Source organism: Anser anser (genome assembly GCF_964211835.1).
Source record: "Anser anser genome assembly, chromosome: 1".
Taxonomy (NCBI): Eukaryota; Metazoa; Chordata; class Aves; order Anseriformes; family Anatidae; genus Anser; species Anser anser.
The window spans coordinates 51,486,281-51,512,669 of NC_139720.1; the positions used below are offsets into that span (position 1 = coordinate 51,486,281).

The 26,389-nt window shown below is 38.0% G+C and overlaps 1 protein-coding gene across 9 annotated transcripts in view; it reads left to right on the forward strand.

The window, feature by feature from the left end:
• The window catches only part of MGAT4C (MGAT4 family member C), a 427,868-nt gene that overhangs the window by 179,374 nt on the left and 222,105 nt on the right, over positions 1–26,389 (forward strand). For 8 of the 9 annotated variants that reach the window (XM_083820113.1, XM_083820112.1, XM_083820114.1 and 5 more), the window contains one exon: positions 17,931–18,010. The exons of the other annotated variant lie outside the window; for it this stretch is intronic. The gene's annotated coding sequence lies outside the window, so the exon portion shown is untranslated. The remainder of the gene's footprint in view (positions 1–17,930; positions 18,011–26,389) is intronic. 9 annotated transcript variants of the gene reach the window in all.

Here is a 26,389-nt window from a genome sequence, read left to right on the forward strand (position 1 = left end):
TGTGAGTGCTGTAAAGACTAAGTGCTATCTAATGATGAGGTGAGTGCGAGTGGTTTGGGAGCCAGCAACTGGAGTCAGACCAGGGATGCAGATACAGGTACTCCAGGCTTACAGTGTCAGCTACCAAAGTGAGTGGGGATCCCATTGCCAGCCACTGGAGAATGTGAGGGTCTTGGGCACCAGCTAGAGGGGCAGGAACAGGGCGTGTCCCAAAAACCATCTGCTGGGAGAGACTGCAGTGAGAAGGGTAAGTTCAGGGCTCAGTGCCTGGAGTGGGACAGCCTGGGTGCCTGGTGCTGGCTGCTGGTGGAGGCGAGTGTCGGTATTGGCTCCAAACTTGTGGGTGTATGTGGGATGTGTGCGTAGTTTGCTAGCAAACTTCAAGCTGGACTAGCCAGAGAGCACAAGGCCAAGGCCTTGAGACCTGGGGGTCTCCATCTCAGTTCAACAGATCTAACTGCTGAGATGGAGACCCCTAGGTTTCAGAACTCACCATTTTGGCTTCAGTGGCCAGGCAGGAGGAACCCCCCACCACAAGGCTGCAGAGAGTAGTGGCCCTTTAAAACATCTTTTAATAAACACTTTTGTCTGTAACCATGCCACAGCTAAAGGAATGCTAGAAAGCAGGAACTGTGGGTGATCAGAAAAGTGTCCACTCAGCCTGGCCACAGAATTCTGTCTCTGTTAATCAAAACATTTTATCTCATTACTATATGCTTTTTCTTTTTTTCTTTCTATATGTGGTGGTTTTACTGTGCTGGGCAGCTGAACTCCACTCACTCCTCCTCCTCAAAGAAGAAGGGGGAGAAAATACAATGGAAAGGGCTCAAGGGCTGAGAACAGGACATGGCGATCACTTAACAGTTATCATCACAGGCAAAACAGACTCAGCGTAAAGCGATAAGTTAATTTATTACCTATCACTAGCAGACTTGAGCAGTGAGAAACTAAAAGCAAACTAAAACCATCTTCCCCCCATCCACCCTCTTCCACACCCCCCACCCCCCACCAATGAGCAGCACAGAGGAATGTGGAATGGGGGCTGTGGTCAGCCCTAATGCTTCATCCCAGCTGCTCCTTCGTGGTCACTCTCTGCCCCTGCTACACGTGGGGTCCATCGTACAGGATGCCATCCTTCCCAATCTGATTCTGTGGAGGCTTCCCACAGGCAGCAGCTCTTCAAGAACTGCTCATACATGGCTCCATACCACGGGATCCATCCGTCAGGAGCAAACTGCTCCAGCACAGGTTCCCCACAGGCGGCAGCTCCCCCCAGACCCCCTGCTCCTGCGTGGGCTCCTCTCCACAGGCTGCAGCTCTGTCCTGGGGCCTGCAGGGCTATTTTTCACTCCTCTCTCCCAGCTGCTATTACACAGTGATTCTTTTCCTCTTTCCTTTCTTCCTCAGAGAGGCCCAAAGAACATTGCTGGAGCTGGCTCTGATCTAACATGGGGCAGCTTCTGGGCTCTGATCGCAGATGTCAACCTGCAGCACCCCTGCTACCAAACCCTTGTCATGTAAACCCAATACACTATAGTATGCTGAAGGAACACTTAAAAGTATTTTTCAAGTTAAAAAAATATATATATATATGTCTTTGCAGATCATCTACATTCTTACTTGCACTATCTTGGTATCATGTTATATTTAATACATATTTCATTATAGCACCACTGTTTTGAAGCATTATTCAGGTCTTTCTTTCTTAATTAATTAATTAATTAATTTCTACATCTTTTTCTATTACTCATCATCTTCCTCCCTTGAAAATTATTTTCTGTAATTGGAAGATTTTTCAAACCTGCTGTTATGTATTATTTTTACATTATATAGAAGTTATATGTAATAATTCAATACCATATTGTGATAAGACTCCACACTAAGATTGTACCAGTGATTTATTAATAACTTCAGGAGGCTTGAAGTATGAAAACTTTAGCCTTGTGCTTGTCAGTACATTTGATGCAGTTTTTAATGAATCAGGAAGGCACATTCTCATGTGTCTGAATTCCAATTAAAATGTTGGAACTATGTGAGATGAAGACAACTGTAAGGTAAATAATTATCTTTAAAAATTTGTTTGTATCTGCATAAATTAATCTGCATTATTATAGTTTTATCTAGATGTGTTGTTTATCTCTGCATATACAGTAATCTTTGAAATTTAAGAATTCCTTCTTTTCCATCTGGAATATGAATACAGAATTTTGTAAACTGATTACAAAAAATGCCTTTAAGTAAATTACAGCATTCACATTTTTCAGAAAAAAAAAAAAGAAAAAGTTCAATTTTTCACAATGTGCCAACAATATAGAAATATAGACATATAGAAATATAGAAATAATAGACATATATTGTATAAATGAAAAATTCGGACATTAGGAAAGTACATATTCTTTGTTGACAAGCAGGTGTTCATTGTAGGCAGCCACTATATGGGTGGTGGCATCTCTGTGATGAGAAGTAGGTTGCTTCGCAAAAGAACTCAAAGACCAAGTGGGTCTGGAAAGTGGGTCAAGAGTGCCTCAGGCTGAGGAAGGCTTAGAAGCTGGGCTTCTTCTCCTTAGGTACATACTCTAAAAAGTTTTATTGTTAAAAAACAGAAAACATACAGAAAACAAAACACTCCTATCTCCTCCTCCTCCCCCTCCTCCTCCTCCTTTCTTCTTCTTCTTCTTTTCTTCTTCCTCTTCCTCTTCCTCTTCCTCTTCCTCTTCCTCTTCCTCTTCCTCTTCCTCTTCCTCTTCTTCTTCTTCTTCTTCTTCTTCTTCTTTTTTCTTCTTCTTCTTCTTCTTCTTCTTCTTCTTCCTTCTTCTTCTTCTTCTTCTTTCTTCTTCTTCTTCTATTACGTTTCAAATATGATTTCAAAATGTATTTTATATTGCATTCCATACATTCCAAGTACATTAAATAGCAACTTTGAGGCCTGAGTCAGAGTTCAGACACTATTCCCAAAATCACATTAAAACTTTTTTTTTTTTTTCCTGTCTGAAGCGTTTGGACTGTGCTCTTAGTCACAAGGTCTGAATTTTTGGGTAGACCTGTGTGGTGCCAGGAGTTGGACTAGATGATCCTGGTGGGTCCCTTTCAACTCTGGATGTTCTGGATGTTCTATGATCACTTCAGATTTCAATTGCTTTATACAAAAAAAGAAAAAAGAAAATAAGATTGAAAAAAATTCTCTTAAATAATGTTTGGCCTAGTTCATGTGTTTATGAGTCATCTTATTGTTTTCTGTTACAACAAAAGAAAATTTCCTGTGTTTTATAGTACATGCAATACATGGAGGAATTCTATGCCTTTAGTTTATTTAGTGTGTGGTCTTACCAACATCACATGCTGAGGACTAACACGCTTTAAATATAACCCCTCATGTGACTAAAGTAGTGAACATGAGTAAGACTAGCAGCAGTCCCTTTTATATTTTCCACAATGTGTAATCTGTTCAGCAGCTGAGACTCATATGCTTTAGCCATATTTATTTATTTTTCCCTCTTCCTTGTCAGTAAATAAAAGGGTTAGGAGAAAGCCAAAACGTCAGATGGTCTAAAGAGAATTATTTCTAGCCCTTAAAAAGGGCATCTCACAAGGTGTGAAGCTTTCTGCTTGAAAAAGCTGTGCAAGTAGGTGTTTTTCTTGAACTGTTTAGGTTAGTTCTGCTGATATATAATAAATATCACCTGGCAGACCGTTTTGGGGAAGTTTTGGGAAATATTGTGTGCTTGTTTATTTGTGATCTAAATATATTCTAAAACATTTTAAACATTAAAAGTAAAATTAAAAAAATGAAATTGTATTTCAAATTTAAACAAGCTTTTTTTGATATTAACGAATGTGTAAGCATTAGTTTTTCACTCTCACCTCTCCATGTAATTGGCTGAAAATATTCAGGCAATTCTGCAATATTTCTAAAATTATATCCTGCTTTGGCCATTGGAAATCAGAAGAGAAAATGTAGTACTCTACATGGACACATAGTACATATAGATATATATAATCCTGATATTCTTAACAAAACTCTTTACCTTTTACAGGCAAGCAATAAAGAAAATATTTTAAAGATTCAGAAAATTAAGATTTTGTTTCAAATTTTATCATGACCTGGAAAATTCCTTTTCCGAATATAAATTAGGAACATTATTATTGCCTAATTTGACAGAGTTCAGTTAGAACTAATTAACTGAAGTTTGTGGAGGATTTGTTTGCTGTAAGGATGAGGCTTTCTAAAGATCCTCACAGATGCAACAGAAGGTGCAAAGAGCTGCTATTTTTCCCTTCACAACAGTAAGGCTTATTGTAAGGATTGCATTCTATGGGAAAATAGATGTTTAAATGTATTGGTAGTGATTTAACAAAAGACCATTGTGGATCAATCTTCACTCAACATTAAAATTTTAAATTATACTTTTTTATTTTATGCTTATTTTTGATAAATAAAAATGATTTTTTTTCTGTGAAAATAAGTAAAAAATATATTTTCATAGAAAATAGTAAGGGATAAAAGAGACAGTGATAGAAAACCTGTTCTACTTTCTGTTTCAGACTAGGAAATACTTGACAACTTTACTGTGTTTTGTTGTTGTTGTTGTTTGGTTGGTTTTGTTTGTTTTGTTTTGTTTTTTCATTTCTTTTCTCTTGCCTTCCAAAACTCATTTTAGACAACCACATTTATTTCACATGTTCAAAGAACCTTTCATTGCAAAACACTTTTAAAATGTACATAATAGGGAATATTGGTTGTCATTTAATTCATTTCTGAAATTTAGCCACCTTTGGAACAAAATGCAGAATACACATAACTGTTACAACAGAACATAACAGGAGGTTTGTAGATAGAAACCAAGTAAAAGAATTTCAAGAATTTAAATGGGTAGAGTATGATATTTCAAGTTGTAATTCTTCTAAAAGAACTATGGGAATGCTACATTCAAAAAGCCCACACTGTCTTTAGTTTTTATGAAATTTCTCCTAAACTGTCATAAGAATATAGATATTTCTGTATGGTTTTGTTTTACTGAGGTCAGAAACTTTAATCACGAGTAGGGACTTTCTTAGATAAGTCTGCTTAGGTTTTTCAGGAAAAGGGAAATGAATCACACGTAGGTAGCTGCACATTTTTCTGAATTGATATAAAACCTACAGAGTCTTTTGTTCTTACTGAATCACTAGAGAAATAGATTTCTGGATGACTGGAGTTCAATCACCACTAGGTTTAGCACTTCATGTTTTCAGTTCTACCAACAGATATTTTCCAAAATTTATATTCTTATAAAAGCTTTGGTTAGTTAACAGGGATTAAAAAAAAAAAAAAAAAAAAAAAAAAAAAAAACAGTAAAAAGGTATTTTTTTCTTCCTTACTTTAGAAATATGCATGCTGTTCATCATGACATATTTCTTCATAAATACTATCCTGCTGAGATTAAACTGAGTAATAGAAAAGGTGAGAGCAGGAGTTATATCTCATTATTTGTGTTGAATTAGTAAGATGATCTTTCAAAATACGTATGAAATTCTAATGATATTAACAACTCTTAAACCTTTACTTATGAATTCTTACATTGTGAGCAGGTTTATTATTTCCTCCTCACTTTGAATACCTTTTCTGTTTCATCTGCTCAACAGGCAAAGAGTGATGAATCTAAAATATAGAGAGAAGGTGTGTTGCAGTAATGCACTTTTGAAATGAACCCCCGGTCCTCCTCACTTCTCATGATTGGCTTTGACTGCAAAATGTATATAAACAAGATTCCTTTCAGATGAAACTAAACTGGAAAATTCTTTCCCGCTGAGCACCACATGCTTTGTCCTAGTGCAGATATGAGATTCCAAAATAGTAAGTAGGGTTGTGCCACCTACCTCAGTGTCTAGCAAGCATTCAAATACCAAACGTTTTTCAAACCACTCAGACTTCTCACCATAACTGAAATATTGTATAAAAAGACAAAGATCATTTCTGCTTTAACATCTCTTCTCAACCACCAGATCTCAGCTTTTACAGCTCATTCATTTGCCTTCCACAGACATTTGTCTCTCCACCATTTCCTATCTTCCTTGCCTTTTACTTGTCTGCTGTATCTTGTCCTGACATGCCCCTACCCCTCCACCCCCCCACCCCCAATTTTCTTTTTTTCATTTTTTCCTTTTTACTTCCTCTTTTGCCATCTTTTCTCTGCTGGGCTCACCAAAGTTTCATTGTTGTATCTGTGTTCCTGAGAAAATAAATGTTTCACTTCAGAGGGAGAGGGAGGAACTGTTCCAGGTGCCACAGCTGAAGTGGAGAGGCCCCTCGTGGAGCAGGCTGTCCCCCTGCAGCTCATGGGTCCCACATGGAGCAGATCTCCATGCTGCAGCCTGTGGAGGAGCCCCCGGTGGAGCAGGTGGATGTGGCCTGGAGGAGGCTGCAGCCCATGGAGAGGAGCCCACACAGGAGCAGGGGGTCTGGGGGGAGCTGCCGCCCGTGGGGGACCTGTGCTGAAGCAGTTTGCTCCTGGCAGATGGACGCCGTGGTACAGACCCACATTGGAACAGTTCTCGAAAATCTGCTGTCTGTGGGAATCCCACGCAGGATCAGTTTGGGAAGGACAGCAACCCATGGGAGGGACCCCACGTGGAGCAGGGGCAGAGAGTGACCATGAAGGAGCAGTGGAGACAAAGTGCTGTAGACTGAGCACAGCCCCCATTACCCCTTCTCCTGTGCTGATTGGGGGGAGGAGGTGGAAGAGTTTGGATGGGGGGCAAGTTGTTTTTAGTTTTTCTTTGTTTCTCACTTCTCTAGCTTGTTAGTAATAGGCAATACATTTCTCAGATCTCCCTATGCTGAGTCTGTGTTGCCCATCACGGTAATTGTTGAGTGATCTCCATGTCCTTTTCTCAACCCTTGAGCCCTTTACATTGTATTTTCTCCTTCTTTCCCTTTGAGGAGGGGGAGTGAGAGAGCGGTTGTGGTGAAGCTTGGCTGCCCAGTTGGGTAAAACCACGACAGTGTGTTTAGTCCAGACTGTCAGACTGACTGCAGTGTCATAAATTTCTTCATCTGAGTGCACGTGAGGTACCAGTAGGCTTTTCACTACTTTGATATGCTAATTCATTAGTAATGCATCAAACTACTTGTAAACATAGGCATAATCAGAAATGTGTTTTTAAACTTTTGGTAGATAGTGTCTAATCCTTTTTGTGCATGGTGTTAAATAAGATCACTGCATACTCATTAGCAGAGATTGAGAATTTCTATAGTAAACCATCTACATCTTTAATAAAGCTGTATTGTATGAAACAGTTCAAAAAAAATATTTTTAACAGTCACTTGGTTATTACAGCATTGTTCAGAATGTTTTATTTCAGTAAGTCTAAGAAAAGAACTCTGTTACAGGTAGGCTAATCACCTGCTTTGATATTTTGAGCCAGAAGTAATTTCTCTCACCTATTTAAGACGATCAAGTTTCCAGTCATAGGTTTTGACTGATGAGGCCGATCAGCCTCACTATGATTTTAGAAAAAACGAATGGCCTGTTGTGTTCTACATCTTTGGAATTCAAACAATGAAACTACAAGAGGAAGGCTTATATTTCACCTACTTCTGTGAGGAATGCTAGTCTTCAGTCATGCTTTCCAAACTCAAATTCAGATGTGGAAGACTAACGTGATGTGGCAATAAGCATCATTCTGGCTGACCACAGAGCTTTTTCTGAAGATGAAATATCTTCCTTATTAAGATAATGGTAATATATAGTCCCTGAGACAATAATGCTTATGTAATTTAACTAATTTGCCACTTTTGGGTATTGTTTCTTTGGAATTGACTATTTTTTTGGACCTTGAAATTGAGATGTTTTAAATTTTTATTAGACTTTACTTGTGAAAGAGAAATCTAGTTATGCTGTGCCTTCCAGATCTCCTTCTCACCTCTTTTTAGCACTTCCAAGATTTTACAAGATACTCAAGGGAATCTTGCATTAATGATAGAGACCACAGTAATGTTTCCTAACATAAACATATGCACTAATAGGGTTTTGTTGGTGGTGGTCTCTGAAACACTGAATAATAACATCAAAAGGCTTAAATTGAATCTGTTATCACAGGCTTCTGGTATACTTGTCCACAAGAGTGAAACATTTGAAACTGAAATATGACCAAATATTTATTTGGTATTAAATATAATTTCTTAGAATCATAGAGTCATAGAATCATTAAAGCTGGAAAAGACCTCCAAGATCATCTGGTCCAACCATCCCCCTACCACCAATGTCACCCACTAAACTATGTCCACAAGCACACATCCAACCTTTGAAATTTCATAAGATAACTCCCTTTTTCAGATGGATAGGGAAATTATCATAACAAGCATGTTCACCAATCACTGACAGTAACACGTGGCATTCATCCATTGATTATTAATTCATGCAGGTTCATTTTCAACAAATAACAAAATTATTCAACATGGTGTTCATGTTATTTGCCCATATAAATAAATGGAAAAAAAAATCCAGTCCATTGGCTTTTTTTTTTTTTTCCACAGATAAGTACTCTGTATCCTGGGCTGCATCAAAAGAAGTGTGGTCAGCAGGTTGAGGGAGGTGATTCTCCCTCTCTACTCTGCTCTTGTGAGACCCCGCCTGGAGTACTGCGTTCAGCTCTGGGGCCCCCAGTACAAGAAGGACATGGACATATTAGAACAAGTCCAAAGGAGGGCCATAAAGATGTTCAAAGAGCTGGAGCACCTGACAGGCTGAGGGAATTGGGGTTATTCAGCATGGAGAAAAGAAGGCTCTAGGGAGATCTTACAGTGGCCTTCCAGTACCTAAAGGGTGCCTACAAAAAAAGATGGAGAGGGACTCTGTCAGGGGGTGTAGTGATAAGACAAGGGGAAATGGCTTTAAACTAAAAAAGGGTAGATTTAGATTAGACATTAGGAAGAAGTGCTTTACTCAGAGGGTGGTGAGGCACTGGAACAGGTTGCCCCACCCCTGGAAGTGTTTAAGGCCAGGTTGGATGGGGCAAGGCCAGGTTGGATGGGGCTTTGAACATCCTGGTCTAGTGCAAGGTGTCTCTGCCCATGACAAGGGTGTTGGAATTAGATGATCTTTAAGGCCCCTTCCAACACAAATCATTCTATGAATCTATGAATGTTTTGGATATTCTTCCAACTATACAAAGTCTAGCTTCCTTCCTTTCAATCCTAGACATATATTATGTTGTGTTTTGTTTTGCCTTATGATTTTGAGTACTAAAATTATGTTTTGAAAGGAAATTTCTGTTTTTAAAGGAAAACTAAAGATCTTCCTTCTTGGTATGAAATAATGTTCTGTTAAGTAGAATATTGTATGGCTTCCTGCAATACCATAGATTCATCATTCTGAGATTTTATCTTGGTTTATATATTGTTATGTGTTACCTACATCACTAATCTGAAAGAAATCTTTATTAGTTAACAGAAAATGTAAAATAGCTGTGATAGAAATAACTATGCATTTGCAAAAATATCAGATTGAATCCTTACGATTGATGCTATTGCCACAAATATAAAGATTTGACAATTATAAAATATTGCTCTTCTTCTAACAAACTGCTAGAACCTGTATTTTATTACTCTTTCATCTTCATTTTTTCCCCCAAACTATATTAAAGCTTCTTCAAATAAGGTCAAAGTTTCACTACAGAAGTACGTTCTTTAGATAATTCTGTGTCTTTTGGTATTTTTAATATCATCATATCAGACATGTTAAAAAAACATTTTATAACCTGAAAATTCACCTCCCTTTATCTTTTTTTTATTGCAAATTTAATTATGATTTATTCTGCAAGTCTTATTTTTGATCTAAATAATATTTCCCTAGTTGATTTTAAGTTTTCATTAATCATTTTATATTGCATGTATTACAATTAGTCATGCTTTCAGTATTGAAGCATAAAATCATCATATTTAAATATTACTGATTATGCTTTTTCTTTACAAAAACCGCCTTTCTTACTTGTAATGACACTGCTACACAAATTGGAGAATGCTTTTCTGCTGCAAAGTTATTGAGCAGGAAATTAAGATGTAACTTCTCAGTTTTACATATTTTCCCTCCACTGAACTGACAATGAAGTATGCAGGAATTTTGTTGTGCCTTTTTTTCTTTCTTTCGACTTTTTTTTTTTTTGGGGGGGGGGGGCGGTGAGGGTGGGGGGAAATATACTGAAGAATAATTAATTGTGGCACTAATGTGAGATATGTGAAAGGTTTGTCCTTAGGCTGTGACGAGTCTATTTCTCCTTGCATTCATACTGGTGGTAACCATAACAATTTAACTGAAGCTGATAGAAATTAGATTGGTAATATGAAGGGAGATGAGGGGCGAATATGGAGTTAGGGTAATATGAAGGGAGAATTTCAATCACATCCAGTAAAATTTTGATTTTAAATTGGAAGAGATTATTTTGAAAACAGAATTTTGTTTACAGTGACTTCAGCTTTGTTGTTGTTGTTTGTTTGTTTGAATACTTGCCGCTCTCCTTCGGCAGTAGCAGGCTCAGGCACTCCCTGCAGCCAGAGACCTGTATAGCCACGGTTCTGGATAGACCCTCCGTTTGGGTCGCCACAGCCTTTCTGGGGCAAGCTCTCTGCCTGGTGGAGATCATGGTAAAAACTGCAGTCACAGAGACTGTCAGTAGATAGGATGGACTCGAAAGGGAGGAGGGACAGAATCCCTGTGCCCCGCCGCATGGGCTCCCACACCCACCACTGCAGCACGCTGAGGGTGGTTCTCACGGCACCCCTCCCTGGTTGCGGAGGGAGTGGGCGCAGTCGCCACTGCCCTGACATCTCCCACTCCCTGTCAGCCTCTCTCGCGACAGCTGGCAGGTGCGGCCTCGTCGCGCTGCTGTCCCGGGCCTCTCTTGGCGAAGCAAGGGCCCAAGATCCCCTTGTAACGTGTGATCAGGCGCTGCGGCTGCAGCGGCTCCGAGGCGGCCGACCTCGACTAATTACATTTAGCTTATCTAGGAAAATAATGCAAATTTCTTAAATCTGAATTTGATTTCCACTTGAATAAATACATTTTTCCTCCATGAACTATATGTGGTGATACGAGTATGAAAAAGGACAGTATTTTATGTCAGGTCTACATGATTGTAGAAGCCTTTGCATTGGGTGCAGGTGCCCCTGTGATGTCAGGAGGCTGCAGGGCTCCCCCATGCTGGACACTGCTGGTTCCAGCCGGCTCCGACAGCCCCACTGCAGGGCACGGATGGGCCCAGCAGCCTAGGTGGTGGTACTTCAGGGAAAGTGGATTTAGGAAAGGGAAAAATACAAGGCAGCAGTGAGGAAAAATTGTGTGGAAAACAGCCCTGTGGACACCAAGGTAGGAAAAGAAGGCTGGGAAAGAGATGTTACAGGTACTGGAGCAGATTCCCCTGCAGCCCGTTGGAGAGGACCACAATGGAGCAAGTGATATTGGGCCACAGATAACACTGCAGCCCATGGATGATCCCATACCAGAGCAGGGAAAAGAGGAAGGAATGGCAGAGGGAACTGTTGCTGAGTGACCATAATCCCTGTTCCCTTTCCCTGTGCGCCACTTGTCATGGGGAAGTAGAGTAGCGAATGAAGGAGTGAGACTCAGCTTTGGAAAAAGGAGGCTGTGGGAGGAAGGTTTTTCAGATTTTGTCTTTGTTTCTCAACACCCTATTCTATTTGTAATGAGCAATAAAACTAATTAATTTTCCTCAAATTTATTCAGTAGACAATGAGAAAGATTGCTAAGTGATCTCCCTGTCTTTACATCCGCTTCAGGAGTTTTTCCATTTTATTTTCCTTCCATTCCCTGTCCCGTTGAAGACGGGAAGGGAGAGAATGGCTGGGTGGGCATCTGGCAGCCAGACAAGGTCAACCCACCACATAAGTATTGGAGAAGAAGACTGTATTGGATATAGTTTAGATAAAAAAATGTTACATGGTTCTCTGAATGCCTACATGCACGTTATGTTTGTTTTTACTGAAATGTTGATATACATGGGAATTTCATGTGCTTACATTTTGCATATCCAGTGTTATAGACATGTTTTTGAAGAACTATGGCTCATTGTTCAATGTTAGGCTATAGTAATGTGCTAAAGCAACCTGTACAACTGAGTAGCAGAAGCTGGAGGAGCCAGGTATAGGTGTTTCTGCTTAACAAATGTTGGGTTCATGCCTGGTGCTCTAGAGCCAATAAGCACCCTGAGTCAAGGTCCACTGAATAACCTTTTTTAAAGTCTGTGCAGAACTGGGTGCCAGGCAATAATTCACAAAGCAAGCCCACCCAGCATTGGGTGCCAGGCATTTTATACATTTTAAGAAGCTATCATAGAAGTACTCATTGCTTATTTTTGGCTATATAAGTTAGTAACATGCAAGTGCAAGCTAGGTGCTAGCTTATTAACCTAAGGTGGTTGCTGATTATTGTGTTAGATCTCCACCCAGGGGTGTGTATTTTATCATGCTAATTAAGCATAGGTTACTCTAGAACATCCTTGCTTATTTCTTTTGTGCTGACATTATCATGTACTTGTAGTTAGACATTACTTGTCCTTGCATTGTTTCCCTTTAACTTTTTGTCCTGGGCTGACAACATAGGTGTGGGTTCTTGTTGTCTTGTCAGAAAAATTGTCTCACAGTAGACAGTGCTAATGGCAGCTTGTGCTCCTATTATGAAAATGTAATTAGTTTTTAAAAGGCTAGCAGAGTGTGTTAACTTTTAATTATGAAATTTTCTGGTACCTGGAATTTTTACCTTTATATCAGGTTAAATTTGAGAATGAGAGGTTCAGAGGGCCCTCATTTCATACACACTTGAATGGAGGGAACCCAATTTGCTGCAAGAGCCATTCAGCAATGACATGGCTTCTGAGAATTTATTCTAATATGGGTTTTCATCACTCAAAACTGTGTGTGTGCTATAAGCACATTGAATTTAATTGGAAAAGTTCCAGTTCATGTTTCTCAGCATTCGTCTTTTCCTATGAAGGTCTAAAGTGAAACAGAGAGTCTTGTTGCTATAAATCAATTGCACATTCAGTCTTGAGCCAGTTAACTGAGAAGTTGATTTTTCAGCCAATGACCACGGCTGCATATCTCTTTTTGATGAGCTGCAAACTAGGAAAACATTTGTCGCGAAGTATTAGCTAAAGCTGTGCATCACCTGTTCAAAGACTTTCATTGGTCTACTTTGAGATATAAATAAGCTAAGTCGTAGGACTAAAACTGAAAAGTGTCAAATTATCTACAAATGAAAAAAATAAAATACTTACATGTAAAATGCTATAGCTATTTTTTAATATCTGAGTGCATTTGTCCAATAACAGTAGATTATATTCTGTTTTTTAAGTATTTTTGCAGTTTATCAACTTGCCAGTTAAGTGATTTATTTAATTCTTTGTATGAAATCATCTTTGCAACAAAATGGAACTTCTTCCTTTTGATTAATATGATTTTTTTTTCTAATTATTTTCTAATTATTTTCTAATTATTCTGGTGACATGAGTAACTTCTATTTAATATGTTATGCATTATATTTATCTCTGATTAAATCTGGTTACTCTATATGTAATTCTTATAGAAACCTTAAATAATTATACAACACTTGTTTCTTTGCTCTGTACTACTTAGATATCATTTATCAAGATGTACTTTCTTTAAAACTGCTCTCATTCCTATAAATATCTTATTCTGCTACTACTATTTACTGTACTTACTTTTTTTCTTCTGAAGACTCATCAGTGGATCAGTCTCACTGCTTTCTTTAAATACATAATTTATTTTTCCTCCAAACCTTCATTGAGCACAATGGTGGGACCAGGTCCTTTGGCTGCTGCCCTCACTTATTCCTGTTCTTTTCCATCACATTCTTTTTCTAAGTGCAAACCTTATTTGCTTCTCAGCTCTTTGCTTGTTATTGTTCCCATTTTACTGAGTAATTTTCAAAAAAGTGTCTTGGTTATGCAACCATCAACCACTGTTTTCTTATCTTCTGTTGACCCAAGATTTAAATTAAAATATTCAAATCCTTGTAAGTAAAGATTTCTGGCAGTGTTATTGCATGCTGTTTATTCCCTATTGGTCATTTAAAATATTAGATCGGTCTATGTTAGCAAGTAGTGGGGCTCGATGAGATTAACATTTGACATCTCCAAAGCATGTAAAATCAATGCTCAGAAGTTTGACTACTTATGGAGTTTGAAACACTTTTTTTTTTTGTGTGTGTGTGTGTGTGTGTGTGTGTGTGTGATGGCACCCAAGAATGCCAAATTAAAACTTAATAAATTTAAGCAGTGTTTACTTCTTTAACATGAGAAATTTGTACATACTTACAAGGTAAATAGAATACTTCCAGTATGTTCCTGTTTTTATGCTTCTTCCTATGAGCAAAACACCTACTTGCTGGGATAACTGTGTGCGTAGTACAGACGAGGAAGCTGTGTGCAAAACTGAGCCATACTAATGGTTCATTTACAGGGATAGCACTGCATCTCTTGTTGATACTAATTATGTATGTACCTTTCCATTTATGTATATTAACATACATGTAGAAAGCTAAATAGACCTAAAGCTTGGCATAGATACAGATAAATATATAATAATTAACTTTTGAAGGAAAAATTCCTACTTTTGTTAGTGTCAAATACTCCCAAAATATGTCTTAGCATAGTACAATGGATCTTGTCTACATAATGGGAAAAGGTGTTATTTGACAAATTTGGAGAAGTATATTCTTTTTAACGTATATGTGTATGTCTGTATGTGAACACATATACCCAAACACAAGTGTATAAATTCATAATCTACTTTTCTTTAAACATATTTTAGTCTCAACAAAATTACTCAAATTACAAATTACTCTCAACAAAAAATGTGCACTGTCATAATATATTTGTGAAGCTTAAGAGTAGGTAAGTTTTCATAGAATATTTAAAGTTGGAAAAGACCTCCAAGACCATCTGGTCCAACCATCACCCTACTACCAATGTCACCCACTAAACCATGTCCCTAAGCACCAGGTCTAACCTTTCCTTGAACACCCCCAGGGACACAACCACTTCCCTGGGCAACCCGTTCCAAAGCCTGACTACTCTTTCTGAGAAGAAATGTCTCCAAATTTCTAACCTAAACCTCCCCTGGCACAACTTTAGGCCATTCCCTCTAGTTCTGTTTCTAATTACTTGTGAAAAGAGGATGACCCCCAGCTCCCCACACCTTCCTTTCAGGTAGTTGTAGAGAGCAATAAGGTCTCCCCTGAGCCTATTCTTCTGCAGATGAATGTTTTAGATTTAGAATATTGAAATGTCTGAAGCACATTTCTAAAACTTCGAACTATACATTCAAAAAGTATTTTATTCAATTATAGCTTTCTTAAGTAGGCTCAGTTTCATGTGAAGAAAGAGGACTTTTACAAACAGATAGGCCTAATCAATTCACACGGTGATTGTAGAGTCTCATGCCCTTGATTTGTTGATACGCAATATTTCAGCAATTGTTAACAGTGATTGTTGGTCTGGTTAAATTATTTCCTATCTCCCTTTGATTTTCCAAAAGTTCCATTTAGATTGTATAAAATTTGTAGTGTGTATATATATATATATATATATAATTAAGGTAATTAATTTAAAATGATTTGGCAAATAATCCAGTCAAAATCACAGAATCACAAAATTGAGGTTGGAAGAGACCTTCAGAGATCATCTAGTCCAACCCCCCTACTCAAGCAGGGTCACCTAGAGCATGTTACACAGGATCGCATCCAGGTGGGTTTTGAATAACTCCAAAGAAGGAGATTCTACAACCTCTCTGGGAAGCCTGTTCCAGTGCTCTGTCACCTGTACTGTAAAGAAGTTCTTCCTCATATGGCGATGAAACCTCTTGTGGTTCAATTAATAACCATTAACCGTTTTCCTATCACTGGCCACCACTGAGAAGAGTTTGGCCCCATCCTCTTTACATTGGCCCCTTAAGTATTTATAGAGGTTGATAACATCCCCTCTCAATCTCCTCTTCTCTAAGCTAAACAAGCCCAGATCACTTAGTCTTTCCTCATAAGACAAATGCTTCAATCCCTTAATCATCTTCGTGGCTTTACACTGGACCCTCTCTAGAAGTTCTACATCCCTCTTGTACTGGGGAGCCCAGAACTGCACACAATATTCCAGGTGTGGCCTAAACTGAGTAGAGAGGGAGGTATCACTTCTCTCGATCTGCTGTCCACACTCCTCCTCATGCAGGCTAGGATCCCATTGGCCTTCTTGGCCACATGGGCACAATGCTGGCTCATGGTTAACTTGTCCACCACGACCCCCAGGTTCCTCTCTGCAGAGCTGAAATGTCAAGTCAATGCATGTAAATTAATTCTGAGATAAATTAATTCAATTTCTCTCTGCAAAATTATTTTGTCTAAAACGGTTTAAGATAATATTTCAAATTTAAAGAAATGTTTATGCATCATTTTCTACTATTATCATAATTATCTTCTTAATGTAGAATATAATAACACTGTAAAGATAGAAGGAATGGTGGCAAATTTCCTTGACACTTTCCTTAACTACCAGTCCTAACAGTGACAGAACAGATCTGCCGGAGGGTAGGAAGACCCTGCAGAGGGACCTGGACAGGTTGGATCAATGGGTTGAGGCCAGTGGGATGAAGTTCAATAAAATCAAGTGCCAGATCCTGCACTTTGGTCACAACAACCCTATGCAACACTACAGGTTTCGGGCAAAGTGGCTGGAAAGCTGTGCAGAAGAAAAGGATCAGGGGGTGTTGGTCGACGCTCTCCTGAACATGAGCCGGCAGTGTGCCCAGGTGGCCAAGAAGGCCAATGGCATCCTGGCTTGTGTCAGGAATAGTGTAGCCAGAAGGACCAGGGAGGTGATCGTCCCCCTGTACTTTGCTCTGGTGAGGCCACACCTTGAGTACTGTGTTCAGTTTTGGGTCCCTCACTATAAGATAGACATTGAGGCCCTGGAGTGTGTCCAGAGAAGGGATACAAAGCTGGTGAAGGGTCTGGAGCACAAGTACTATGAGGAGCAGCTGAGGGAACTGGGGTTGTTGAGTCTGGAGAAGAGGAGGCTCAGGGGATACCTTATTGCTTTCTACAACTGCCTGAAAGGAAGTTGTGCAGAGCTGGAGCCTCGTCTCACAGAAAACTAGTGATAGGACAAGAGGGAATGGCCTCAAGTTTCACCGGGGAGGTTTAGGTTGGAAATTAGGATAAACTTCTCCTCAGAAATAGTGGTTAGGCATTGGAATGGGGTACCCAGGGAGGTGCCCAGGGACATGGAATAGTGGGTGATATCAGTGGTAGTGGGGATGGATGGACCAGATGATCTTGAAGGTCTTTTCCAACACTAATGATTCTATGATTGTGTGATATTTTATTCAAGTAGACCACTTTAAACATACAGTTCTGTCTTGAATACGTGTAAAATCTAAAAATGAAAACCAGAAGAAAATAGACACCTCTCTCTCTAAGCAAGACGTTATTTCCTCATCAAGCAATATATTGGGAAAAAAAACCAAAACACTATATTCATAAAAGTGAGGACTAGATTGAAAAATCAGGTGTGTACAAGTGGTTTCAAAGTACAGAATATTTAGCATGGACTGCATCACCTGAATCATGTATGTTAATATAGAATCCAGATAACACAAAATATACATAAAACCATTAATGTTTGAGCCTAATAATGTTTAATGGGTGACTTGCTTTAGAGGATCTTTTTATATGATGCACACATCACCGTAGAGAGATGCTGACAATAGATAGACCAAATCAGATGTGAGTGGATGTGTATACAGAAGCTAATGCATACTTTTAAAATATTTTATATTTTGCTCACATTGAAAATGCATGTGCATGAAGATTAACGTTTTCTCAGACTAGGAAGCTAAGGTTCTGTCTTTGTCTGCTTTGTTTTAATAGGGATTTACATGGTGAATTTTCTAATCAAACACTAAACCTGTGCTATGACTTGATAAGAGTGCTACTGGACATTGTGAAAGGTAATTCAGCTTTACTTTATTTCTACCAGTGATTGTGAAGAATTAAAGCCATAAATTTTCAATGTTGACTGAATGTAAGCAAAAGTCTGGTCTTTCAAGTTGACATTTGTAGCACTGAAATCCCTGACTTATTTAAAGAAGCAAGAAGATGGTGCATTTTCTGTTTATTTTTTATTGTCCATCATAGTAAAGTGATTGAGCCTTTAGGAAAGCACACATTTGTATCAGCAGTGAGCCTGCCTGATATATAAGGACATATATTAGTTTATGAATAATTTAAATTAATAGTTTGTGAAATACATGGATGTTTTAAAAGACATGCTACATATTAGTTAGGTGTATTTGCAATGTTTCCCAAAAGAAATGAAACTTTCTAATACTTACATTAGATATTTGACTATTTCTCAGTTTTATTGGGTTTTGGGTTGTCTGTAAGACTTCTTAATAATTTTAATATTATAAATATGCTTTCAAAAACAGTGGCATCTATTAAGATAAATTTGCTGAGATACAGGCTCTCGTCTCATTGTCTAATGCTGAATAAACTTTGTGTGTAGCAGCTTCTCCCTCTGTAAAAACCTCATTTTATAGACCTGATGTTATGTTCTTGACCTTTGCCATGGCTACAACCCTAGGGCATTTGGGCTGTCAGAAAATAAAAAATAAAGAATAAAATAAAGTAAAAAAGTAGCGAAAAGAGAAAAAGGATGATGAAAGTTACAGAAGGCAAAAAGCTTAGTAAAGTGCTGATGAATTTCTTGCTATCAGATAGTTTTCACTTCACCTCCATTGCTGTCACATTTCCTTAAATAGCAGAGAGACTTTTCACTAATGGACAGTGGAGGTTGTTTGGCTGATGAGAACTTGCAGAGGCAACCTGCCATGTGTCTTTATCTTTTACACTGAGGTGAAACAAGCTTGTCTGGTTACAGATAAGTGTCAAAGAAGCAGTCCTATTCAGACGTACCTGTCACTAATTTATCTTTTTATTTATTTATTTATTTATTTAGTGCTCACATATACTGCTCTATGTGCAATAGAGCATCAAATTGCTTTCTGCTGGGAGTAGGTCATATTCTGGGGTAATCAGAACCATGCTACTTGATTCATATAGACTGTTTCTATCAAGATCTTGGCAGCTGAATTCTCCATCTAGTCAGAGATTTCACAGTAGATTTTTTTTTAAATGATAAAAGCTGATAATTGTTTAATACAATGTAGATAACAATCATTATGTTTTTGTGTAGCTTCTATAAGACCAATTGAATGGCTGCTGACTGCCAAGTCAAGATTCATAAAGTCTTTCAATTTCTGTTAGTTAAACTTTTTGTTGCAGTTACTATAAATTAAATATATATTGATATGTTAATATATATCAATTTTTTGTTACTAAATTTCTTGTTCTAGCATTAGTGAGCACTACTGACCTTTGTGAGGGTCAGAGGAAGGGGCTGTTGGGCAACAGAAATAAATCTCAGGCTTATTTTTCATGAGGTTTGCTGAAGCCTGATTGTCCAAAAATCCTGAATTCCTGATCCTGAAAGCAAATTATCTTGCAATTTTAAAACAATGTATTTTTCTAAATGTTTACTAGCATGATTGCAGTAAATGACATGTGAACTCAAGCTATTTATATTTTTATTGCAACATAATTTCTTCCATAGTTGTGGGTATTTAAATTTTTTTTTTTCTGTCATTTCACAAATTGTGATATGAAAATAAGTCCAAAGAAAAGGACATGTAAACTATGATATAAAAACTATATTTCCGATATTGTAGAAATTTTTACTCACAGACTTTATACCTGCAAAATATGTTTTTACATCAATTCATGGTTTTTAATTTAGAATTGAATATTCTGTACTAGCATACAGGTACAGGTATATATACAGGTACAACTCCTTATCCACTGAATGGTCCACCCATCAAATCCATATCTCTCCAATATGAAAACCAGGATGTCATGTGGGATCATGTCAAAGACCTTACAGAAGTCCAGGTAGATGACATTGGTCGGTCTTCCTTTGTCAACTGATGCAGTCACTCCATCATAGAAGGCCACCAGATTGGTCAGGCACGATTTACTCTTGGTGAAGCTGTGCTGCCTGTTTTGAATCACCTCTTTGTCTTGCATGTGCTTAGACATTGCTTCCAGGAGGATCTTCTCCATGATCTTGCCAGGCACAGAGGTGAGGCTCACTGGTCTGTAGTTCCCTGGGTTCTCTTTTCTACCCTTTTTAAAAAGGGAGTGGTTTCCCTTCTTCCAGTTACCAGGGACTTCACCTGACTGCCGGGACTTTTCAAGTATAATGGAGAGAGGCTCGGCAACTACATCAGCCAGTACCCTCAGGACCCTGGGATGCATGTCATCAGGCCCCATAGATCTGTTCCTGTTAAGTTTCATCAGGTGGTCTTGAACCTGCTCTTCACTTACAGTTGGAGGGACTTTGCTCTCCCAGCCTCCATCTATGGGTTCAAGGATGCCTGACTGTCAGTGAAGACTGAGGCAAAGAAGCTGTTGAGTACCTCAGCCTTCTCCATGTCTGTCGTTAACAGATCTCCTTTCTCATCCATCAGAGGGGGTACACTCTCCTTGTCCTTTCTTTTCTGAACAATGTATCTATAGAATCCCTTCCTGTTATTCTTTGCGTTCCTTGCCAAGCCCAGTTCCATCTGTGCCTTGGCTTTCCTTATCCCATCCCTGCACATCCAGACAGCATCCCTTTACTCTTCACAGGCCATGGGACCCTGCTTCAGCTGCCTGTGCATTTCTTTCTTGCGCCTCAGTTTGACCAGCAGCTCTTTGCTCAGCCATCCCAGTTCTCTGCACTCCCTGCCCAATTTTTTACTTAGGGAGAGATTTCTTGCACTCAAAGGAAAACATCCTTAAAATGGAAAGGAAAACATCCTTAAAGAGTCTCCAGCTCTGCTCAGCTCCTTTGTCCCTAAGGACGGTGTTCAAGGGGATTTCATCTATTAGGTCTTTAAACAGCTTGAAGTTTACTCTTTGGAAGTTCAGGGCCTTGACTTTGCTCTTTGCCAGGCCCATATTCCTTGAGATCACAAAATCATCCAGGGTGTGGTCACTGCAGCCCAGACTGCCTCCAGTCTTAACCTTTTTAATGAGCTCTTCCATGTTGGTGAGCACTAGGTCAAGTAACACTTCTCTGGTTAGTTTGTCTAATACCTGGAACAGGAAGTTATCCACAGTGCACTCTAGGAATCTTCTGGATTGCTTACAGCCTGCTGTGTAGTTTTCCCAGCAGATATCCGGGTGGTTAAAGTCCCCTATCAGGATGAGAGTGTGCAAGCGTGACACTTGCAGTTGAAGCAAGAATGCCTCATCCACAGGCTCCCCTTGATAGGGTGGGCTGTAGTAGACCGTAACCACAAGGTGTCCTTTACTGGTGCAGTCTTTAACTCTCACTCACAAGCTGTCAACCTGTCCGTGGCTGTTTCTCAGAGGCATCTCTTCACAATCAATCCCTTTCCTAATATAGAGGGCATTACCCCCTCCCTTACTTTCCTGTGTATCCCTTCTGAAGAGTTTGTAGCCCTCTATTGCAATATTCCAGTTATGTGATCCATCCCACCACATGTCCATGACAGCAATCAGGTCATATTTGTCTAATTGTGCCATGGTTTCCAATTTCTCTTGCTTGTTTCCCATGCTGCATGTATTGGTGTAGAGGCACTTCAGCTGGACAGTTGGTCATATCCCATTTCCAGAACCCTTTCTTATTGTATTGGGACAGTTTACAAATATTTCCCTATTGTTACTTAGAGTGATAGTGTTCTCAGATATGCTTTCTTCACTCAGAGGTGCATCCCCTTCCCGCACTGCATATAGTTTAAATCCCTCCTGATGAGTCCAGCCCCACTCTTGCCCCACCTGGTCAGCTGTGCCCCATCCGGTGCCAGCATGCCTTGTCCCTCAAAAACACATCCAAAGTCGTAGAACCCAAAACCTTGGGCACTGCACTAGCCTCAAAGCCAATCATTCACTCATCCCATTTGTCTTTCTTCCTGGGTCCCGGTCACCAACTGGGAAGACAGAGGAGAACACTACTTGTGCTCCCGATCCCTTCAACATCTTTCCAAGGGACATAAACACCTTTTTGATATTTGTTACAGCTTCTTTTGATCCTACTTGAAAACATAGGAAGGAGTGGTAGTCTTTGGGACCCACCATCTTTGGTAGCCTCTTTGTTATATCACAAATACAGGCCCCAGACAGGCAACAAACCTCTCTGGAGAGGTTGTCCGGATGGCAAATGGGAGCCTTGGTGCCTCTCAGAGAGGAGTCTTCAACGACTAACATCCTTTGTGCCTTCTTTGTGGCACTGGTTTTAATGAAGTTGGGAGACTGAGCCAATTTTGTGTGGTTGGCCTTTCTGAGTTCTCTGTGGTTGGTCTTTCTGAGGTCTTTACTAGTTCTCCCAGAGCCTCCTCTCTCCTGTCTTAGAACCTCATATCTATTGTGCAGGCTCATTTCAGGGGCAGGAGGGAGACTCCTCCTCTGGCTCCAATCAGAGACAAGGGTCCACTCTCCCTTGTCCTGTGAGTCAAGTCTTTCAAATGTTCCTCTTTTGGGCTTCAAGCTTGTTTCCCTACCCCTTGCCTGGACTTAAGGCAGGGCTGTTGCTTGGATTATTGATATTTTATTTTTTATATTTTATATTAATACTTATGAAGGCTTTATGAAACATACCTTATTAGATCAATCATGTAGAATTCACAGTATTAAACTGAAAAATCCTTCACACTTATAATCTGTAAATTAGACAATGAACTTCAACCTTATATATATATTTGATAAGCCTCATGGTTTATACACTGACAAATACAGTACATATATTTCGATGCATTCATAGACATCTAACTCTTATTAAACTTAAGTTTTTCAGGAGCACAAAACCAAAACTATGTTTAATTAAACAATATTGCAGGTCAACCTTGAGTTTCAAATTCTGAACAGGAAATGGCATCACATGAAAGTCAAGTATTTTTCCTCCTTTGTAAAATATTGTTTGAGTTGAAGTTTGTGCATGTGATGCTACAGATGTTAAGCTTACTGCACAGTAAAAATCTGTACACAGTACGTATATTATCTCATACAATATTTTGCCCTTTTAGATGAAAATACCTTTTGCTGACAATTTTATATACATTTTTAATGTGTGGGAAATGCGGTCTGAATATCACAAATGTTCTTCCAGTGCTTGTGTCACTCACTCAACAGATTTTTATATTCATCGTTGTTTTATTTATAGCCATAATTTAAACTGCGTCTGTGCTTGTTTTTAGGAAAGCATTTTTTTTTGCATGGAAAGCAAAAGATAACTAACCACAAGACAAAGAAAGTAAATCCATTATAACTAATTACTAGTTAAACAAAAATTGGCATGATTTTCTTGAGTCTTTAGAATATCAGTAGAATCCTAGGGAATTACAGTTTTGAGGCCTAGTTCTAGAAATTCAAGCTTCGCTGATTAAGTTCCATTTTCTTCTGGTGGCCTGTATGATAGATAACCTATCACAAAGAAGATGAACTGTCCAGTAATTCCACACCAATATTTCAAATTTGTTTATTCCTTTAAGCCCGGTATGATCATTTTTCTGTGAAGAAAAGAAAGAAATGAAGGTATAAGCCTCGTGCTGAATGAAGGAGAATTGTTCCTCCATAATTCCATGTTTAAAAAACACTTTCATTTCTTTTCATTTATGAAGAGCTCTTGGCTTGCTGATCTCTGGTGACAAAACATAAATATCTCTCTGTAAAGCTTTATTATTCTCTAATACAACTGGCTATCATTTGTAAACACATAAAATGACTTTCTTTGCTTAAATGTGAAACTGAAATGGTCAACCAACTACAACAGTATTTAATATTTAAACGTGAAAAAGTTTGGCAAAATATAATTTTAAATTGTTATATAAATATTTTGATACTATGATAAAAACCTTAAGTAAATGTGTGAGATACACTGAGTCCATTGTCATAATAAAGATAAATGAGAGGCAACTTGAATATCAAAATGAACATTATTTACAGATTCAAAATGAATTTGTCCTCTCCACTGATTAGAAGGAGAGGCAACTAGTAGTCAGAAGCTGTAGCTGTGATGAAACATTGTCTTCCATTCACACTTATGTACACTGAGGTTACTTACTGGGATGCAACAATATTAAGATCTTTGTGTCTTCCTGGAAAAGTCATGTTCCTGACACACTAGGACAAATGCAAACATTTCCTACAAGTTTGTTTTTTTATTTTATTTTTTTTTTTAGTCTTATGAACTTGTGAAATCAACTTTTCATTGTAAAGATACAACTGAATATTTTAATTTTATTTTAGTAGGACTTGCAAGAATTTGTAGTGTTCTGAGAATCTAGTGAATGCTTACTCACTGATTAAAGCACTAGGACTGCTTTACACACATTTTTCACACATCTTTAAAAATTTACAAATTTTATCAACATTATATAACTACTCACTATTCTCTGACATCATATAGATTTCAGTTACTTGGAAACCAACAAGAATCTGATGTAAGAAGTTTTCTGGAAATGAGAACTTTGTGCTTATCAAAAATACTAAATTAATGATACTAAATTAATCCTCCTTCAAACCTTTCATTAGTCCTTCAGTCTTTTTCCTCTCATTTCTTCTCTCTCTCTCTTTTTTTTTTTTTTTTAAATTCTGAATTGGTTTTCTTTCAAAGAAATAGACAAAAGAAAAAGAAAAATACCACACCTACCAACAGGTACAGCTGTGAAAACCCATCATGCCACACTCTGTGACTTGCTTACTTAATTCAGCAGTCTGTCAGAAATGTAACAGTCCCTCAACCCATTCATCTTAATGGATGCATTAACTGAAGCTGGTACACTGCAGTGGCAATATTTATTCAGTTTCTTTAATTTCAATAGGTTATATTATTTTTTGTCTTTTCTGGAACTGTGATCGTTGTTTGCAACTGTAAGAAAAATCTTATTTATGGAACAGGAGTTACACCACCCTAAATTAATTATATATAGGCTAGGTGCTTTATGAGATTTATTGCTCTGCACCTCACAAGACTGAGCCCTTCACATACAAAACTACTGTTCCTGTAATACACAGGACATCATAAATATGAGAAAGGCAGAGACATTTTATGAGTCTCAGTTTTTCATTTAAATGCACAGTGATACTATTATAATGGCTAATTGGTTTGTGCAAGATTATTCCAGCATAAAGTAATAGACATAAAGCTTCTGTGAACTGTGACTTGTGTGTTGTCCCATTTGTTGCAAATAAGAGTGCTGACCATAAAATGTTTTTTTTTTTTTTTTTTTCCTTGATGAGTGTAACTGTTCTATTCTGTAAGATTTAATTACAAATTGACTAGCTTGAATTTATACAAGGCTTTGGAGACCAGGTTTTTGGCATGGCAGCTTAAAATAATTTTCTCTCTTCCCTTTGATCTGAAAATCAGGATTTGTATAGAAAAAAGAAAAAGAAAAAGAAAAAGAAAAAGAAAAAGAAAAAGAAAAAGAAAAAGAAAAAGAAAAAGAAAAAGAAAAAGAAAAAGAAAAAGAAAAAGAAAAAGAAAAAGAAAAAGAAAAAGGCAAGCATATTATTTTGTGCAAACTATATGTCAGTTTAAGAATTCTCTGAAGAATTCTGCTTGTGCCCAGTATTTGTGTATTGTCTTGTCAGGTGTGCATAAATCATGACTTCAGTAGGTAAAAGCTGGATTTTGCAGGCCACTGTTGAACACTTTATTCTCTATATCTGCCTGATTAAGGATTACTATATTCAGCATCTAAGAACATATTGATCTTTTTTTTTTTTTTTTTCATGATCTTCCTGAAACTTGGCAGAAAATCTGAGAGTTTGGGCCTAAGGTGAAAACTGCAGAAAATGCCTGTGCCTGAATTTATTAACTACTGTAAATACTCTTAAAGCAAACAACTCAGTGCAATGCAGCCTATTGATATGTTGGAGACCGATAATAAAAATGAGGCACAAAAGTTAGACTTTCTGACTCTTAACAGGAAGCATACATATAGAAAAAAATATACAAGCCTAATAGGCTACTGTGAATACCAGTATTATATTAAATATTTTATGTATATCTTAATTCATTACTATTTTTGCCTGATTATGTCTGTGAAGTTGTCTTCAAAATATATGATTTTGTGACTGCAATATTGTTAACTGTTAACATTTCTTCCAATTAATTTGAAGTTTACATTGTAAAATTATTCTGAATTGTTGTACATATAGCTATTCTATAACATGTTGATAAATCACCGTATCAAGTAATTGATCTTTAATTATATGATGCCAACAATAACTGTATTCTATTGCTTCTGAATGAAAAATGAACC